We start from the raw sequence: 12,951 nt of genomic DNA on the forward strand, positions 1-12,951 counted from the left end.
GGGATGGGATGGGATGGGATGGGATGGGATGGGATGGGATGGGATGGGATGGGGGTAAGGACACTCAATCCCAGGAAGTTTCCTTGGCCAGCATCCCAGTTCCAAGGGAGATTTTCTGATCACAGTCCCACTGCTCTGAGGAAAACCACTCAATGGGAATCGCAAGTGAGGGCCCCATTTATAACTGGGTCAGATCTGAGCTGTTGTCATATATGGGCATGGTCATTTACACCATTTTAGCACACTACATTTAGGAGGATAATGGAATAAAAATCCAAGAGTTTGGATAACCCAAATTCTGGGCTGAGGCAGCTCATTGACTGAGGACTCTATTTGTTGATTGAGGGTCCCGCCTCTACTGCTTCACCAGCCAAGGGGTATATGTGACTGGAGTCACCGTGCTCCAGCAGTTATGTTTAAGTTGATGCCCAACCAAAGTGCATATGTTACGGCAACCACAGTGGGGTGCAGGAGGTGAAAAAATAACAATGCAAAAATAAGGGGACAAAAGAGCCGGCAGCTGATGTGTTGAAAGCCCTGGACCTTAGTGGGGCAAGTGCATCATCCACAAGGTGAATTAGTGCATTTTCAGAACTCTTATTTAGTAGGTTTCTGGATATTTATTGAAAGAACTATGTTTAAACTCCTTAAGGTCTCAGTGTCAGAAAACGAATTTAGTTCAAATCTGCACCAAAGCCATGAGAATAAAACATTTTCTCCTGGCTCATAAACTTTTACTCAACCACTTGATTAGTGCTATTATTCTCATCATATTAGATATATTTGTGTGTTTGAGTGTGCAGATATTTTTTTCATGTACATTTCCAGAATTAGAAAAAAGTGCATATAAGGAAAGTTTGTTTAATCTGAATGACAAGGTCTCTTCTTTCTGTTATGTAGTCATAACCATAAAGCCTATTCTGAAATATAAGATTCTTTCTGACTCTGATTTGAAAATTTGTTCTTCCCCACAAATACATGACAGTACATGTCAGCTATATGAGTGTGCAATGCATGGAGTACCTGCAGATTCTGTTCCATTTTGGAATTTTGTCAGAATAAATTAGTCCAGGTAGACTATACAGAGTCAGTATATCTGTAAATTAGCAACTAAAGGTATGACTGTGAATAGGTATTTAATGTCATGCAGCCAAAGACTATATAGCCTAGTTGTTATGTCTGGTGCAGGTCTATTTTATTTTTCAGTGTTACAAGAGACAATTGTGTCTTTGATATATATATATATGCAAGAGGGTAAATACTACTCCTCCAGCCACATAGTCTGGGTCACTTCAGTAAGGCAACAAATCGGCTACTCAGAACTGGAGTAAAAAAGTGAGTGTGCAGAGATGATGATTACAAGTCTACAATCCTGGAATTGAGTCAGCTTCACAGCACAGATGCACCCAATAGTATTTATTCTCTTTTTTTGGCAAGTATCATTTTCCAACCAGTGTTTGAGTCAGGTGCATGATGCATATCAATGCCATACATAATTTTTAATTGAAAACCATAGACAAATTCTGATTGAAAAATATATAACTTTTCTTAAAGCGTTTTCTCTGACACACACATAGTTGACTGCCATACACAAAAGAAATTTCGCACCTGAGAGGAGATAATTTTTCAAAAGCAGTAAATGATTTACCTATTTGGAAAGAAAAACAAACCAAGTTCTATTGTGTTTACTGTGGATTGCTTTACACAACATTGCCTCTATAACTACTGAGTAGAATTATACACTGTCCTAAAAAGCAAACTTTTCTGTATGGTGGTTCTGAGCATACAATATCTTTGTGTCTTTTGGATGTTAGTCTAGATCACATTTCTTCTAGTTGTCAAAGCTCATGGAAGCTATGGTGTTGTCATTTATCAACACCATAGTATAGATAAATTTGGACCCGTGTCCTGCCTTCTGAATTCAGACTGCACAAATAAAAGTTAAGTGACTAGAGAAGCAACTTGAACTACTCAGTTAGTAGATATACTCCAAAGTACTTTAATGTTTTTGTCATTATAGCATACATACTAAAGAAAGTCTGACTAAATATCGAACAAAAAGAAGCATGTGAATTAAAGCTGTTCACTGGAATTTATTTTGAGTAATCACCCTATAGTTCAGTAACAATTAATAATTCCCATAGCAACCCCTACTGCCATATGGCACCAAAATCAACTCTCGTACCTGAAGGACAAAATCTTACCGGACTGCAAAACAATGTTTAAAAATAACGTTTTTGTAATTCTAATTTTTTTCCTAGAGACAATCTGGAAAAAGAAATGATCTTGAAAAGGAAAAGAGATATTTTCATACTACACTTTTCATAATTTTCCCCACAGACTTTGGTTAAGGGAATAATCTCAACATAGATTCCTACATTTTTATGTTATAACTCTTCACATGATGGTAAATTCTAACAGTCATGGTAAAAACACAACACTTACTATAATACAAAGGAATGTATACTGAAATGTTAAATCTGTTCTACACATGAGCTAAACCATAACGTCCATTTTAAGTAAAATTTCCCCTTGGAATAATAGCAATAATAATAAAAAAGAAACTTCACATAAAACTTGGTAATGTAAATTGACTGTATTTGTTTAAGGATATCTCCATCCTTGGTGTATACTCACAACGTGGAAGATTCAGTAACCCATCAAGATTTCTTTTCAGAACTGCAATGGAAAAAACAAATTTTAACATCACAATCATGTGTCATCATAGAATCACACAAATTGTGTTGCAAGTGACCTCGTCAGGTTGGTAGCCAGACAATTAGCTGAAAACAAGATCAACTCTGAGATCCGGTCATGTAAGGGAGTTTCTGAGTAACGTAAGGGTAGAGTAGTAGTTTGTGCAGAACTGTGTACCTTTTCATACTCTCATGATTAAGTCAAAGAAAATTAGCCAAGAGCATCTACAACTGCTTGATAGCCTGCTGCAAAAATAAACCAATGGGGGTTATAGACTGTCAGAACAAAGTAAAGTAGCTCCTAACTAGGAAAAACTAACAATATACTAATTTTCCTATTACTTTTTATTACTTTTATAAGAACACATGCAAATGAATTACTTTTCTTAGGTCTTTCAGCTACTTGAAAACTCTTTTGAAGACATTACACTCAATGTTATATATATGCATTCATACACATGTGTATGTGCATATGTGATTTTGCCTCCCATGTAACTCTTAGCAATAATTTATTTCCAGCCACATGTAACAAATCATATAATTCACAACCTAGCCCTCTGAAAACTCTTAAATTGTGTAACATACAACTGTATATCTTGTTCACTTTTTGCTCTTGAGAAGCCTAGAGAAATAACACATACTCACATATCAAGCTGTAGAATGTGGATTTAGCTGATCAAAGAGAAAATATGTGATAGGCTATTGTATAAATTGTATGTATTGTTTATCTCACTGGATTGATATACTCCTCAGTTGCCTTTTCTTTACAAATTACATTCACAGTATAATGGTCACAACTTTTAAATCAAATTAAAGTTTTTCAGCTGAAAGGCAAGATCCCATTGTTGTAAGAAAATAAGTCTTACATCCACTTTTTATGCTTAGTGCAGGGTACAAGTCACCAGACTTGTATGTTTTTAATTTTTTTTAAATTGTGTTTCTTTCCTTGGCTACTTCACTGTAGCCCCTGAACACACAATGAAGAAATTAGACTGTGAAATACATGTGCTCATACTTCTACAATAAAGACCTTTCAAACACTGTGCACAGCCTTGTCTTGAAACAAGTTTGTAAGGGTACTCTGTGTTTATAATTTAGCTCCTCAAAAGTACATAACAGTTGTGATATATAACACATACAGGCTTAGCATGAGTCTAAGATAAATTACTTTTTACTTAGGAAATAGAACTTACAATCATAAAGTAATAAATCTTGGGTTATTTTGTCTTCATAATTTTTATCATCAACCTGAAATATGCACTATCCTGAGATTCTATTCCTCTGACACATCCAGCATTCTGAGCTTGCTTTATGAAGCTTTCTATCTCCATTCTAGGTTGATTACAGACAAACTGATTTCACTTGCTACAATCAATCTTATGGTTAAACTGGGCCTTCTTTCCATATACACATACCATTTTACTTCCACTCTTCATTGCAAATCAGTACATTTCCTATCAATGTTTGATTTCATAGCCTTCCAAATTTAACATGTATTCATGGAGAACTGACAAACCAAATCAGTCTTCCATGGCTGATTGATTCTATGTTTGTTTTCTAACTTTATAACTATATAACTTTATAACTATATATGTAGAATTAAGGAACAAATATTACGTTTCAACAAAGTTGTTTGGCAAAAGATCAGTTCAGAACAATTTGACATCTTTGACATTTTCCAGAATATCATCAGAGTTCCATTCATCACCTAGATGAAGGATCTTAGGTGAGGTATCCTATCATTGCCAACATCAACAAGAATTCAAAGATTGTATGTAGACAGATGCTACAAAATCAGCCCAGTTTGCCACAGCTGTTCAATCTGTAAAAGCAGTGATCACAGACATTTGGAAAGTTCCTTCTTTTTTTTTTTTTTTTTTTAAATATTTTTTCCACATGTGGAAGTGATAGTATAGAGAGCTGAATTTACAAGTTATCTGGTGTCAAAGGAAAAATAACACACTATATTATTGGAGTGAAGCAAAATATTAGAAAACACATCTGAGGCAGTATCCAGAATTACAGAACACCAACAATAACAATACAACCCTGAATTGCCTGCAGTTAGGATGAGCATTTCTGTTCAAATAAAGGACTTAATCAAAGCTAGTGTTCCATCCACTGACCGTTTTCAATGGACCATTTTCAAAGATAAGAGCCTGGGGATAAATAAACTGTGAGAACTTTTGCAGGTAAACATAAAAGTTGTAGCTGTCGTTGTCTGACAGAAAAAAAGGATGACAACAGTAGTTATTGTTACAGCAACTTTAATCTCTTGGAGAAGTCAGTTCTATTAGGAAACTTTTGACTTAAATAAGAGTCACCCTTGCTTATAATAAAGGTGAAAATTATGTTCTATTTAATTCCTTACACAGAAGTTTCTGTATGCACCATGGAAGAAGGAATTATGTTTCTTGCAGACTAACAGATACTCAGAAAGGGTGGCGTTTTCTAAGAAGACATTGGATGAGACTACAGAAATCAGGGGCTTGGGTAGTGCAAAGTACCAGATTTGTAGAGTTCTGAACACATGAGCAAGCTGTAAACTAGATCTAGGAAGAGTTCTAAACCAAATGTTCAGGTCAAAAAAAGTTCATACAGTCCTAATACATCTTGAGTAAACACCTGAAGTGAACTCATCTCCTGATAAATAAAGAAAATGGGAGCATAGTCTATTAATTGTTTCAGAGTATACGTGAAAGTATGAGAGTCTGAGTAAATTCATATTTTAGACTTCAGATATCTGGCATCAGTTTAACATCCAGTACCATAAACTATCCTTCCATACCTTCTATAAAAGTGTCATTTAATCTTCTGTGTAGTCTTTCAGGATGGTAATTTTGTCCTAGTATAAGTTGAAAGTAAAAAGATCCTTTCGTGATTATTTTTGCAATTTAAAAGGGAAATGAAAACATACAAGACTAGTATAGCTGTTGTCTAAGCTATTACTAGGTACAGGAGAAAAGAAAATAAATGATAGGTTTCTAATTTTTTTCAGAACAAGGTGTTGCTGTTGGATTCAAATAATAAAATTAACAATCTAGAATATGGGTTGTTTACTATGATACTATAAAAATAATAAAAGAAAACCATGCATTGGACAGGTTGCTGTTTGAGAGTAAAGACAAACTTGCCCAAACACTACTAACGGATCAGAATAGTATTCTGCTAGTTCATGTTTTCCCCAAAGAAGTCTTAAACAAAAGGGTTTAAAATGGGTCTGGAGCTGTGCTACAACAACTCATGGATCATCCCAAAACAAACTTATACAGATCCACTGTTTTTCTTAGGCAGACATATATATCTCAGCATGATGCTAACAGCTGCAACAAGCCATTCAAGGAATGTTGATGCCTTAAAGACTGATGAGAGATCCCTAAGTATTGACATAATCATTGTGAATACTGTTTTTGATCTTTGGGAAGAATTGAAGTTTCATAAGTAAACTAATAATTTTTAAATAAAATTAATAAAAATACATTACTACAAAAAATAACCTCTCTGAAACATGCTGGTTTTGTCTTGAACACAACATCTATAGACATCTAAAATTCCGTATATTAAAAAATAATAAATTGGTATGTGCATAACAACAAACCTTTGCAAGTCCATATTTCTTCCTTTATCTGTACAAGTTGTTGGGTTTTGGGTTTTTTTTGGTTTGTTTTTTTGGTTTTTTTTCTTTAGCAGCAAGGGACTAAAATACAATTAATTTCCCCAAGAATAATCTTCTCAAAATGTTTGTTTTTCTCTAGGCAGTGAGGTTCCAAAATTGCCAGTAGTTGTTATAAATGCCCCTTATAAAAATGGCCAAAATCTTCCATCACCGCTAACAGGAGCAAAAGAAACTGCCCTTACAGAAAAGAGGTGCCACCTCAGTTATTAGGAGCTTCCCTGACACATCATGATGGGGAAAAAAAAATAAAAAAAAAATAAAAAAAAAATATATATATAAAAGTGAATTCTGATCCTTTAAAAGCACTGTGTTAACAGTATTTGAAAATAAGGATCGAAACTTAGCTATTAATTTCAAAACCCATGAAGTATGGTTTGTGTCCATTGTTAGTATTCACTTTCTGACAAAGAAAATCAAATCTATTTTTCCCTTCAAAATAATTCTATTAAAATTTATTTTATTCTATTTTAATGTTTATACTAAGCTTTTTTTTCCTACAAAGAGTTCATTGAGCAATATGATTAACATGTATCACATCATCATTTTACAACTATCTAGGGTCCAAGTTTCTGAAAGGAAGTGGATGCATTATTTTGGGAATGTTTTTCTATATTTTAGTTTATCTTTATTTAAAAATATTTAATGTTTTGTACACAAAGACCGAGGCAGTTGTCTGAAAGATGCAGTGTTTTGTAATTAGCCATTTCTAATTAATCACTGTAAGATCTCTATTTGTAGACACTGTTTTTGTTGTGTGGGGTTTTTTTTTATTTGTTTTGTTTTTCTTTTTTTGTGTGTGTGTATTTTCTTTTATTTTTTTTTTTTGAGACATCATTACCTAAGCATACACAGACTGCAAGGAGAATATGGGTTATTCAAAAGTCTAAACCAATTATTTATTGACCAATGTTCATTAAAAAAAGTTAGTATTTAGAAGAGTCATTGGGTTAAAATAGATAAGGGAATGTCAACAGATTTATAGAAAATTTTGCTACCAGTACAAGTAGGTAAGCATTACCCTGGGGAGAATACTGTCTGTAGTCCATAAATGTGATAGCTGTGGTATTCAACTAATAGTCAGTGATAGTCTCCTATCTCTAGAATTTATTCCATGGATTAGGAGTAGTTCCTAAGAAAAACCTACTTCTTAAAAGATGTTGGTTATGTGCATGTTGTAAAGATCTCTGTTGTGATACAAGAGTCAAGCTGTCGATCTTTAACTTGGATCTTCTGGAGGTCTTTTAGACATCTTGGAGCTAAGCCACATCATGCTGTGAACATAATTTTATGGTAACTAGTATAGAAAGTACAAACCAGCTTTGATATGTTTTTGGTCATCTGTACTTCTGTATTTAATTGGAGTTTCCTAAACACTCTAGGCTTCTTGCCAAGGTATATCCCACTTCTGTAACCCAGCCAAGAGACTGATGAAAATGTGGACAACCAAGTCCAGTTCATCATATGCCAGAACCTTATCACCAGCTGGAAATTCTAGGAAAAACCTTTTTACTGATGTTACAGTACAAACTTACTGTCAGTAAAGAAGTTAGGAGCGCACATAAACTTTGATCAGAAATTTTGTGTTACTTTTTTAGAATGGGAAACTACAGCTGGGCTTCAAATTCTTAAAGCTCTTTTCCTATGGAGAACTTTGGGTAGTGGCGCATGAAAAATTGGCTATGAGCCAGCAGTATGCACTTGCAGCCCAGAAAGCTAATTGTGCCCTGGGCTGCATAAAAAGAAGTGCATCCAGCAGATCGAGGTCAGTGATTCTCCTCATCTACTCTGCTCTTGTGAGACCCTGCTTAGAGCACCACTTCTAATTCTGGGGACCGCAGTACAAGAAAGATAATCTCTCTCAGAGTGAGTCCAGAGGAGGGCCACAGAAGTTATCAGAGGGCTGGAACAACTCTCACATGAAGAAATGTTGAGTGAGTTGGGGTTGTTCAGCCTAGAGAAGAGAAGGCTCGTGAGAGACCTTATTGAGGCCTTTCAGTATTTAAAGTGGTCTTATAACAAAATGGAGGGGGAGTTTTTACCAAGGCCTGGACTGACAGGACAAGGAACAACAGTTTTAAACACGAAGAGGATAGATTTACATTGGACATAAAGAAGAAAATTTTTTAAAGTGAGGGTGGTGAGACATTGGAACAGGTTTTCCAGAGAAGCTGTGAGTACCTCATAATTGGAAATGTTCAAGATCAGGTTGTATGGCCTTTCAAGCAACGTGACCCAGTGAGAGATGCCCCTGCCCACGGCAAGGGGTTGGACTAGATCTTTAAACGTCCCTCCAATCCAAACCATTCTGTGATTCTATGACTTACTACCACTGAAGGCACAGGGTATTTTTTCTTTCTGTTTCTGTTGTAGTCCTCCAGGAGGGCTACAACAACTAGATATATTATGCTCCTTCAATAAGACACATTTTCCATGTCCAGCTCTGCTGTATACCCACAATGAAGTTCTGAAACTGAAATCGATGCCTGTCCTTATCTTTCAAAATTGAATCACCCACCTGTGCCATTGGTACAATTTCAGTTCACGCTATGATGAGATCAGGCTAGGTGTGTCAGTCACTAAAAGCGTAATTTCAAGACTGTATTTCATAAACAACTTTGCTTGTGATCTTACTGTAAAATGTCAAACACCACTGCTTAAATTAGAAATGTTTTTGCAGAATTTTTATATTCTACTATAAACATCTCAGTGGCGTTAGAAGTACAATCAAACACAAAATAACCATTTCACAATTAAATAATAATTTAAGAGGTATTTTTTGTGTTATTTTTATGTAATGGAGTTAACACTTATCACATCAGACAGTTTTTAAGCTGAAATGCAAGATTAATGTCCAGTTTGTCTTCAGACAAGAGTTAGAGTTGAAACAATAATAGCTGAAATATTAAAGTTTAAATTAAAAATACTTGTTAAGTAGTTGAGTAATCAAAAAATAGTTAAATCAAAGAATAATCCCATCTCCAACTTACATTTGCTTCACAGCTGAGTTTATGTCTTCCTTACAGTAACAATTGCCTTGAGAAATACTATTGGAAGAATAAGAAATGAGAAGATTTACTGGCTTAGAAAGACATGCAGTCATTTTCAGTTTCACTAACAATGTTGTTTTCTCAGTGGTCTGGACATATTATAGCTTAAAACTTCAAATGCTCTAGGAAAAAGCAGAGCACTGCTGTTTAAAATGGTATCTCATAGTTTTGTTTTCTTATACCAAGAAAAATAATTTTAGAAAAGTAAAATCTAGCTTTTTCAGGATAGTTAGTTCAAATGCATAATGTTACCAAAGACATATCAAAGCAGTGTTATAAAAAATTTGTTTTAACTAATCTATGCTTAATATTTATATATATATATACATGTGTATATGTAGCCTTCCAATTACACTGTACAGATTTCAATGTCCACCAATGTATGGCAAAAGACAGTTCCTAATGTCCTCATATTTATTTTGTTTTGTCATAAAATGACTTCATGATAAATTTGAATAATCAAGTTATGTCTACACATGCAAGTATACATAATTTATGCAGCTTTACTGCTGTTGTGTTCAAGCTATCTCTGTTATTTCAAGGAAATATAACATGAAACATTGATGTAGACAATATTCATTTTGAAGGATCGTAGCATTTAGTTCTCTGGTTTTTTTTTTGTTTTGTTTGTTTGTTTGTTTGTTTTTGTTTTTGTTTTTTTTTTTTTCCTTTAAAATTGGAGTCCCTGTCTTTTATATACAAAGTTAGATCTGGTACTGGAAAGATTTACATCAGAATGGTAGCTGAAGCATTCACCTCTAAGGTTAACAACTTGACCTCCTTGCTATTTTATTCTGATCTGGCATATGCATTTGAATCAGTCATTACCTGTAATGTTGGAACTACTGAGAATTTTAGAAACCATTTTTTTTAGATTTTCATTATAACAGTTCTAGTTTGTGTAGGTATTCTGATAAGTATGAAAGAGCAAGACAGTCTGAAATATGGAATCATGTTATGAGGATAGATTATCTATGTCGCTTTGACCATAGTTTGATATTAAAGTAACTGTAAAGAGGTGTCAAAATCTCTCTAAATGACTGCAAAAACTGTAGCCATAAGTCAACTGCATAAAAGAAGACCACCAGTTACGTTTCCTCTGATACTGTTGCGAGTTATGGTGGAAACAGTTAAAACATTTGAACCAAACTCATAAAGCATTCCAGGATTATTAAAATCATGCTACTATCAAATAATTATGTAAAATATTTTTGGGATCCTGTGGTTATCTACTCCACCATGGACCTCCATGGGCTGCAAGGGGACAGCCAGCCTCACTGTGGTCTGCACCAGAGGCTGCAGGGGAATCTCTGGTCTGGTGCCTGGAGCAGCTCCTGCCCTCCTTCTGCACTGACCTTGGTGTCATGCAGAGTTGCTTCTCTCACGTATTCTCCCTTCTTTCTCTACCTGCAGTTGCATAGGCTTTTTCCTCCTTCTTAACTATATTATCACAGAGCTGCTGCCACCCTCTTTGATGGGCTCAGCCTTGGCCAGTGGCAAGTCCATCTTGGAGCTGACTGGCACTAGTTCCATTGGACATATGGGAAACTTCTAGCAGCTTCTCACAGAAGCCACCCCTGTAGCCCCCCCACTATTAAAACCTTGCCACTCAACCCCAATGAAAATGTGTTTGCTTTAAGTTATTTTCATAGCTGTACTGGCAAAATATCTTCATTTTTACATAAACATAAAGCTTCCTAGAATCCTGATAATCTTTTCATGGCTACCTCTATATGGTAAAGAATCCAGATATATATCATATGTTGAATTTTATATCTAGATATGTGCATAAAAATAATATTTTTATTTCAATTTGTGATAGTATTCACATTTTACAGTGGGTAACAATGCAAGTGTTTTGTTTTTTTTTTTTTTTAATTTCCTTTTTCTCATTTATTTAGGTTGAATTATCTTAATTGCTTAAATCTCTCTTTGCAATATCACAGTTTTGGTAATTTTCTTTTCATTTATATCTATGACAGATCATTCATTTCTGAATTAAGATCAACAGTTTGGCAATAGGATGAAAGCAGTGGTCATGTAAGATGGTTACTTTCTAAGTGTTAATAGCTGCTATAAGAATGCAAATTATATAAATTGTGTAATATTCATGGTGTTACTAATATAAGCTATTCAAAACTGTCAGTGTCTATTAATATTTTATCTAGGGCAATGGTGACCAACTTTCCTGAGACTCCAAATCAGATCCTAAAACCCCGAAGGCCACTAAATATATTCTCTGTGTCTTGTACAGGTAAAGTGTGAACAAACTGTCAAAACTGTGTGTTTACAAATTAATATGAAAGTTTCTCTCTAACACTTGTTTTCTTTGAAAAGTGGGTCAGGCAAACACCTCCATTCAGATACTGTCTGTGGATGCTGTCATTGCCAGTGTCTCCTGACCCATTCAAGTACAATCAAGAGGTCAACTACAATCCGAGGTCTGGTCACAGGACTTTTGCCAGTATGGGAGTACAACAAACTGTTTATGAGCTACATATAGCTTAAGAGCCACATACTGGGTAGCTTTTCCCAACACCACAATGCAATATAATGAGCAGATTGTTTCCTCAGGTCGAGAGAGAATGTGCACATACCTGCATGCAGCAGCTAAGGCATCACAGGAGACACAGAGTGAGAGAACAGCAAAAATATATGATTCAAATGACCTGTGAATGTAACTTTGAATTACTATTCAATGCTAAATATTTTAGGGTTTGTCCAAATTAGCTTTAAAAGTTCTAGCACAGACAGGTCCTTGAATTTTAAGCTTCAGTTGCTATATTCTGACTCCAGTGTTGTTGTTCTAAGCTTTTTCTTTGTACTATCATAAAATATTCTCCTTTGCTCCTCATGAGGATAGACACTTGGAAAACAAGAATGTAAAACACATAAGTATTATATTTGGGTTTTTTAAATGTGAAATAGTTTAAGCAGTATAGGTTGGGAAATTGCATATTAGAGAGCAGTGTAGGGAAAAGAGACCTGGGGGTCCTGGTGGACAACAGGATGACCATGAGCCAGCACTGTGCCCTTGTGGCCAGGAAGGCCAATGGCATCCTTGGGTGTATTACAAGTGGGGTGGTTAGTAGGTCAAGAGAGGTCCTCCTTCCCCTCTACTCCACCCTGGTGAGACCCCATCTGGAATATTGTGTCCAGTTCTGGGCCCCTCAGTTCAAGAAGGACAGGGAACTGCTGGAGAGGATCCAGCGTAGGGCAACAAAGATGATTAAGGGAGTGGAGCACCTCCCTTATGAAGAAAGGTTAAGGGAGCTGGGTCTCTTTAGTTTGGAGAAGAGGAGACTGAGGGGTGACCTTATTAATGTTTACAAATATATAAAGGGTGAGTGCCACGAGGATGGAGTCAGGCTCTTCTCGGTGGCAAACAACAATAGGACAAGGGGTAATGGGATCAAGCTGGAACACAAGAGGTTCCACTTAAATTTGAGAAAAAAACCTTTTCTCATTGAGGGTGACAGAGCACTGGAACAGGCTGCCCAGGTTGGTTGTGGAGTCTCCTACTCTGGAGACA

The sequence above is a fragment of the Patagioenas fasciata genome, chromosome 3 (genome assembly GCF_037038585.1).
Source record: "Patagioenas fasciata isolate bPatFas1 chromosome 3, bPatFas1.hap1, whole genome shotgun sequence".
Taxonomy (NCBI): domain Eukaryota; kingdom Metazoa; phylum Chordata; class Aves; order Columbiformes; family Columbidae; genus Patagioenas; species Patagioenas fasciata.